The following is an 8,900-nucleotide window of genomic DNA, read 5'->3' as shown; positions in this document are numbered from 1 at the left end:
TCATTGAAATTATTTCAATGGCTTTTTTTTTTCTTTTATTGAAGGGCATATTTAAAACACAACATTTGATATGTTTTGCCTTTATCAGTGATACAATTATGATCAATGCCTGCTAGATAATAACGTGTCATTTTACAACCCTTGCAGTCATTCTCTCAGTCATTAACAGCACCAATGCTGCTCATAGCTTTGTCTGCTGCACCTGACAGGATTTCTTTTCCTGAAGAACTCACTTCATGAATGAGACAGTATTGAATAGGTTACTCAGTGCCTAATTAAAAAAAAATAAATATAAGTAATTTGAAGCTTTTTGTGACAAGGTGCACGTATTTTAAAAAGAAACAACTTCTCTGTTTTCCCGCTGTACAATAAATACAACCCAACTTATTAGAAATAATTAATTTATTTGATGCATCTGGCATTTGGTCTCATTTACAAATAAGTTAGAGCCATGTCACACAATAAGACAAGGTTACCCAAACCGCGACCTCTCCGGCTGCTGCCAGGGCAGAGCACCCTCAGCATCTGCGAGGGAAACATTCCCTGTGTGACCACAGGCACATTCCCCAAAAAGTAAACTGCTGAAGAATAAATGTGCCCTGCTGAGGTACTTCCATATGCACAGAGCTCCACTGGTTCCATGCCAAGCCCTTGATCAGAGGTGTTTAAGGTGAAGGAAAACTACTGATGCCAACAGGCTGCAAAGAGCAGTAATACCACCATACTGTCCTTCAGTGGCCCCAAAATAGCCAGCTTTTACTACCAGTTACCACCCAAAGACAGCACGTCCTGTTCCAAATACCACCTAATGAAATAAGATGGTAACTCAGCTAGCCAACGGGCTATTCTCTCAGCAAAATATCAGTCAGTACGTTAAAAAAAAAGTCAGGTCCAGGTAACTGCTGGAATATTTTTCATGTTTTAAGAAGATGATTGTACTGTGAGATACTACCTAGAGACACTAACAAAGTGCTTATTTACCTTAGTTTAGTACTCTACTACTACTTCTTCACCCTTCTTCATCTTATGGAAAATTGTGCTATTCCCATCCAGTAGATTATTTAAGCAACATAAAGCTATGTGCATGCATAATTCTTCGCAGGATCAGGATGACTCCAAAAAGTTGGAGTCCACATGCTCACAGTGGCTACTATCATGATCAGCTATGACGCAATATAAAAAATCTTAACACTGTAAAGCAGCAGAACAATGATGAATACGAGCATTCATATTTTATGCAATTTATTCTGGATGACAGAGAGAAACCAAAAGTTTTTAGGGTACTGTTGTGCTTTACTTAACAATCTAGTGACACAGAAAAACCATTGCCATGCACTGGTTCACTGGACGTTATGTTCCTGTGTTCAACAGCTCTCCAGCACAAACAAGTATAAATGTCAACGTCGGTGACTCCCAAATCTCAATGACAACAGCTGAAAACTAAAATGCTTTAAAAAAATTGTCTGTGGGCGGAATTTGTGTGATTATGTTCTTATGAGCAGGGCTCTCTACAGCCTCAGAGACTGGTCTGTATGGAACTTCCTACAGCATCAGAAATACCATGTGCCTTTGCTGATGCGATGGGAAGGTTCTCCCAGGATATGCAGGATTTATCAAGATTTTTATTTTTTTCACGATATGTCAAGTGAGTTCCCCACCAGAGGCGTTCTATTCAAAATAATATCAAATACATTAAATAAAGGCTACGTACGAGTTGAAAGACAGTTGTTGGTTTCATTCATGCAGCCCTAGTAGGCCTTTACCAAACCATTTTACCTAGCAAACTGTTTCCTATTCTTCAATACAAAGAAAATACCGAGCATGCTCAGACAATAATAAATGTGCTTACATGGCCACACTGTGACCAGTCTATAAGAACAGTGACATCGTCACCGTCCATTAAGGTCAGCTTGTGTAACTTTTCACAAGATTTAATTTGTTTTTCATCCTGTCCGCCATATCTAATATGCTGAGTAGAAGGTTCTGAATGCAAAATTCCTATTTAGTTTCTATCACCTGTTGCTAAAAGCAATTATCTAAAAACATAAAGAAAAAAATACTGTAATACATTAAGCAATTAGTGTATAATAATTTAAGTTAAAGGAAAGCAATTTTTCCAGTGCAACGGGGAGAAGAGTTGCATATGTATGATTAATTAATTGTCTTATCCCATCTTCTGAGTGCTTAATTAATGCTGAAAGCTTTAATGTTCCCTTACATGAGGATCTCTTCATTGTTTTGGCATGTTTTCTGTTTTAATGAAAGCAAAAAGGAAACCCTACACCAGGAGTCCCCTGGCCTTCCGGCTGGGTGGATGACCTACCTGTTTCGAGGGGCTGGAAGAAAAGCACATGCTGTGATTCCACCTCTGGATCACGCCCATACCTACCGTGAAAACACTGTACATCCACCTGCCCACACAGAGTCAAGACCCTTTCCCAAAATGTTGGATCTACTACACACCCATAGATCAACTGCAACACACACAGACACACAGACACACGCACACATGTCCTGCCTGTGTGCCAGCACCTGAGGAGCTCTTGGGAAGGAAGAAGCCGACAGCAGGTTGCAACCACTGGAGCAATTCATGAGTATCTGCACAGGGAGCAGGATTAATCGTTCCAGCAGTGGCAGCCCCACTCCTGGTTGCCAGCTTTCCTGGGAGACCCATAGCTCTTCTTTTACCACAAGACAGCCCATCAAAAGATGAGGAGGAACCATAAAGCCCTTGGAAAAGAAAATGACCACAAGCAGGAGACTACTGTCAAAGCAACATATCTGACCCATCCTTTGATGCCAATGGCCTTCTAGGAAGGAGAGCACCTGATCACAGGCCAGAGAAATCACCAGCCAGTGGCTGAATACCTTGATCTATAAAACCCAGGATGTTTGTCATGATGCTCTATGCAAACAGAAACAAGTTCCTGTCTTTGGGACTCTGAAGTATTATACCAAAAGTTGCAGGTAGACAGGCAATAATAATAAGTATCAGTCAAATCACAGAGGACAAGACTCTACACGTTGCCAGAATTTAAAAAAAACCAACAACAAAACAAACAGTAACAGAATAATATACTATAATATATAGGATCAGTAACAACTTGTTCGCGAATTGGCTGGACTTGTCCTAAGACAAGAGAGATTCCTATAAATTGCATGATGCTTCTTCACTCTTCAGTTACCAACTTATTTGCGCTGAACTTGTTTTAAATTGGATTTTTGTTTACAAATTATTATATTATTAGTATCCAAGCAACTGTAATTAATACCTTTGTCATATCCAAGTAAAACTGATTTCTGCTTAACTTCTTCCTAATGAAATTCTGCATCTGCAATTCCTTTTACTTGTTACAGTATTGATCACGTCTTTTATTTTTACACTCTTTTGCAATTAACTATTTGTTCGCAGTATCCCTTCAACAGTAAATAAAGGTCTGATTGAAAATACATATCTTTGTATTCCTCATTACATGGGTAGGCTGCGGAAGAAGGAGAGAAAAGACTGCATGTGACCAGCTTATTTAAGCAAAATGCAGTCAATACACACAAAATGGCATTATTTTGGCACTATCTATTCCCAAAGAAAAAGATGTTTTTTTACAGAAGCTTTGCTATTTCTTTTTTTATATATTCATGAATAGTAAGTCATCAACATAGAATAATTTTCCCTCAGCATCAAATAGAATATTCTGTTCTATGAAAACTGGGACATATACTAAGAGGGTTTGTGTTTTAGTTTCGTTTTTTTAAGACTTGCCAGTTAACACAATTTGATTAATGCATTTTTAAGTGCCATATAATCTTGTCAATACTAGGCGCTAATGCTCGCAAAATGTGTTAGCTGACGACAGTCAGTCCTTACAGCCATGTCGCCATGAAATGTCACATCCTTTTCATTTGTGTACAACAGGCGCAACAGCTTAACTCTTTGGAAGTCGTGAGTCTGCATCAAGCCATACATGATGGCTTGGTGGCGCTTTGCTTGTTAATCCATGTACTCATCCAGTTCCACCTCCACCTGAATTCATAGCTCAGAGTCCTGGGCAGACAGTATGGTATGTCCATCGGAAACCACAGAAAATTGGACAGGAAACAAAACTAGTAATTCCTCTTCTGCAATCTATTCATTTTCCCAGTACCATTTTCAGTAACTACCAGCAAACAGTGAGAACCTTGCTATGTGTCTTAAACACTAGGACGAACAGTTTAAATGGACGGCATGCGTATACTTCAAATCGTATTGGTTGACAGCGTTGGCCATATGATTGAAAAAGCATACAACCCATAGTATCAGAGGAGTACTTATTCTGGAATAGCTTCCCCTCACCCCAGTCATTTGGTTAATTGGTTGTACTTGGTTTGTATTTTATGACTTCAGGATGCTGCCATCTTGAGAGATGGTTGGGCAAAGAGGACAGAGAGCAGAAAGCAGCTGGCAAACTCAATGACTGACATTGCAGTTGCATTTTGAGGGACAGGAATGAGGGACCTAACAGGCAGATGTGCACCCAGGACTGCCCGTTATGCTGGCAAATGACTTAATGCTGAGGAAGAACATGTTAAAACACCTTTATCCATACAATTTGTGACGCAGAATACATTAAGTATCGGTGGAATGCTTCTCATCAGCAATATTAAGTAGACTGCTGTAGGAACACTCAGCGACACTGGTTTTATAAGAGTGGTCCTACCTCATGTACTCACATCCATTATATCATGCACTTTTCAGTTCATGTGGGAAATCTACTCATGGGCTGATGAGTTAAAGGAGCTTCCAGGGATTTTTTTTGGCATGGGGGTTCAGGGTGCTTGCTCCTCACTTTTTTAAATGGGTGAGTTTCCATCAGGCCATTCCTGGCTCGGGTAAGAAGAAGAGATGTCTCTGGCTAGTGACATGTTTCCCAGGTTCCAGCTAGGAAGACACAGCAAGCACTGAACAGGCCATCTTCTGGGCCTGGGTACTCAGGCTCTTTTGCCAGCATTCCTTTACTTTTCTCAGTGTTAATTATTCTGGTAATGTTTGCAAATGTTAGTATTTTACTGACTTGCTTCTGGACTGGAAAACTCTGTATATACAGTTTTCTGTCTTTTCTGTCTTTCTTCAGGAAAGACAATGATCATCTGGGATACCTGAACAGTACTATGCATATGCACAGTGGGGCTTAGCAGCAAGAATGAGAACATGAAATTACTGTTACTTGGGACAGCAAAGCCTTTCATCTACTTGCTGGCAGCTAATGGAGGGGTGACACCCTGTCACCCTCAACACACTGCTTGACTCTCAAGAACAAAGACAAACACAAAGCCACTGCAACACAGAATAGTTTGAAAACTGCCAGAAATGGAGTAGCTGGGATTGCGTTCCCATTAATATCAAAGCAAACAAGCTTGTGAGAAACAAATTACCTGTGTTCCAGGGAGCACTGATTACTATGATCTGTGAACTACTGAATCATTTCAAAACCAGGTTACTTACGGGTGCAAGACTGAGGTGAAATAACAACAGTTGATCTAGTGTCACAGCCTCCTGGTGAAGACATGGGCTATGTGTGCTCAATGCTTGTTGTGTAACTTCTGCAGTGTCTAGACCTCCTAATGTGATCGTTGCTTTGAAAATTTCAGCCAAAAAGTAATCAGTTGAAACACTGAGTACGAAAAAAAAGGCTAGAATGGAAACCATGACGCAGGTGTAAACACATGTTCAGCAACCTTTGATCAATAAGGCTGTAACAGCTGACTGTAAGTCCTGGTAAGAGTGGTGGCCAGGACCTACTGTCAGATCCCTAGGAAGTCAAAGCTCCCAGAGAGGTCTGGCAGCACAGCTTTTCAGGCATCTCTGCCTTCACTCAAAAGCCCTGGTTTCCATCTGCATTCTCTCTCTCCTCCTATTCTTTCCTGTATAGCTCACTATTATTCTCTTTCTATCCAATTTCTTCCTTGATTATAGAGCAGAAAGAGACAGAGATGTTTTACTGAATAAACAGTTCTCCCTAGAGACCCAGTCAGCACCACCAAATTAATTTCTCTTCAATCCCCAACTCACAGAAAAGAGAATTCTTTAATAAATTCACTGCATAATAAAATTCTTTAGATTTAATCTTTAAAAAAGACAGCAGCAACAAACAGAAATGACTGACTTAAAATGTGAAGCCTTTCTCCTGACAGTGTTGTGGCTACAGAGAAACCATTTCTGAATCAAAGATATGAATAAATAATAAAAGACGAAACATTGATGATTTAAGAACACAAGGCAATTTTCAAACTAAAAAAATACCAAAATGTTGAAGGAAAGGAGCTTTTATAATATGAATAATTCATGCCTATTCTGGGAAAAGGAGAAGCTTTTCCCTCCCATCCTAGCACAAGATGCTGTAAAGAACAGAAGCAGAGATAGCTGGCAAACAGACACAAAAAGTATCAAAACCTGAATCTCTCCTTCCCCTTCTATTGAAATCAAACTTTCCGGAAATATTTTTCAAAAAATTCCAGGTACACAGAGAGCCTGGGAAGCCCTACCTCATCTTCACATCAGCCCCCATGTAGGTGGCTGGGAAACCTGTAGACAAAGTAGAATGTAGAAGAAAGGAACTGTCCCCAGAAGACTGCCACGGTCAGCCGATGGCTCAGGGAGCCCAAGGAGCAGGCAGGCACACAGCCTTGAATGCCTGATTTCCCATGAATCTTCTGATGGAGTCAACAGTGGAAAGTTTCACTTTGTTTTGCGTCAGAGCAATGCCTTCTGAGAAATTTGTTTTGCTGGAAAATCGCCAAGCAGCTCTACTCTGAAGCCCTGGGATGGCTCTTCTGTCAGATTCAAAACATGAGCAAAGGTTTACTGAGGATGACAGTGACCATAGTTCTGAAAACCCTCCTCTTCCAAAGCAGCTGCTTCAGACTAAGCAGGACATCATGGGTCATCTCAAATAGCATCAGATGTCTATGGTATCAGGCAGCTGAATGAAGCCCCTGTTGGCTGGCCAGCTTTCTGGGCCACACTGAAGAGATCTCCGTTGACTTCAAATAGCAGCTTCAACAGTGAACTCACTTGCAGATACGACAAAAATAAATTTGTGTGTCTTAATTTCAAACTGAATGTCTCTCACTGAGAAGTGCAATATAACCTCAGTGATTTGAGCAGAAGTGCTTGTGGATCCATACTTTGCATTTTCCAAGCCATTGAAATGAAGGACTAAAAGAACAATGTTTAGTTTTAAGCAATTTTCAGAGCAGAAACAAGAACCCAACTTTACATGTCTGAATTTGAGCAGGGACTTGAAACTTTGGGTCAAAGTCATTAATCATAACTGAATCCTTTGTTCATTTTGTCAAGTGCATTGAGGAAGATTACTTTGCCTGGATGTTGATCCCTAAGCTCTCTTTGCATCAGACAGCAATGTCTTCAAACTCAGAACTGAGATATCGCTGCAGCCACTCAAATTACATTACAGTTGTTACCTCACTCAGCTCAGTAACAGTATGCAAAATTTGACAGATAGGAGCCTGCTGCCCCAGACATTGCATAAACATCCAGCCAGAGACAGTCACTTGCTGGAAGAACATCCAGTCTCTAGGAAATAAGGCAGGCAATAACAGGAGGAGAGAGCCGAGAGAGTACACGTACTTCACAAAATGATGGAGCCTCTTCTGGGAGCATGGCACTCTGGTTAACCAGCCCTCTGGAAACAAGGTGATGTCCCGGAGCTACCTATTGCTGAGGATGCCTGACTTAAATCACTCAGAATTGTCCTGGGTATCTCCACACAATCTGGGATTTTCTGCAACACCTCTATTCACAGACAGGCAAGTGATTACTGAAGTAAATGAGCAAGTCAGGAGAAGAGATGAGAAATGAATGAGCCTCCTAAATCCTAATCCTGATGCCTTGCACACTAGGCTGTTACTCCTTTTCTGTGTTTGTAAAGGAAAATACACAACTTACTTGTTTACTACCAGCTCTATGGCCATAATTACAGTATCATGTGAGTAATTCAATATAATCTTCTTCATTCTGAGATGTAGACTGATCTATCATTAAGTAAGAATACTTAATTACAGCTTAGTATTCATGCTAGATATATGCTAAGGAACCATCCTGTTATTTTTATTAACTACACAAAGCTTTAATTCTACTGAGTTTTGAACTATTTCTAGCTGAGAAATATGAATAAGAGCATAAGACTACTCCTTCCTCCAACAAAGCTCTTGGAGAGGCGACCTCTTTGACAGGTAGTTGCTGGAACATCTGCATCATTTAATTATTATGCCCAATTTTTTAGTTGAAGACACAATTTAACTATGAATCAAAATGTGAATGGATCAAAATTAAAGAGGACTTAAAACAACAACTAACCATGAAAGCTTTAGAGCTTTCATTCTCTATACGTTATCTTATACCAGTACATGGGTCATCTTTAGTTCACTGAATTCTTTCAAATGATGCCAGATTTTGGCAATCAAAATGAAACAACACAGAAAAGCACACAGAAGTGTTTACATTTGAAACAGTATCATAGAATCATAGAATCATAGAATTATTAAGGTTGCAAAAGACCTCTAAGATCATCAAGTCCAACCATCAACCCAACACCACCATGCCCACTAAACCATGTCCGTAAGCGCCTCATCTACACATCTTTTAAATCCCTCCAGGGATGGTGACTCAACCACTTCCCTGGGCAGCCTGTTCAGTGCTTGACAACACCTTCGGTGAAGAAATTTTTCCTGATATCAAACCTAAACCTCCCCTGGTGCAATTTGAGGCCATTTCCTCTCGTCCTATCGCTTGTTACTGGGGAGAAGAGACCGACACCCACCTCGCTACAACCTCCTTCCAGGTAGCTGTAGAGAGCGATGAGGTCTCCCCTCAGCCTCCTTTTCTCCAGGCTAAACAACCCCAG

At 40.5% G+C, this 8,900-nt stretch overlaps 1 protein-coding gene across 1 annotated transcript in view; it reads right to left on the bottom strand.

The window, feature by feature from the left end:
* The window catches only part of DHRSX (dehydrogenase/reductase (SDR family) X-linked), a 154,207-nt gene that overhangs the window by 1,195 nt on the left and 144,112 nt on the right, over nt 1-8,900 (bottom strand). The gene's annotated exons all lie outside the window — the stretch shown is intronic.

This window comes from Pygoscelis adeliae, unplaced genomic scaffold (genome assembly GCF_000699105.1).
Source record: "Pygoscelis adeliae isolate BGI_AS28 unplaced genomic scaffold, ASM69910v1 Scaffold149, whole genome shotgun sequence".
Classification (NCBI taxonomy): domain Eukaryota; kingdom Metazoa; phylum Chordata; class Aves; order Sphenisciformes; family Spheniscidae; genus Pygoscelis; species Pygoscelis adeliae.
This window is presented reverse-complemented; position numbering and strand designations above follow the sequence as displayed.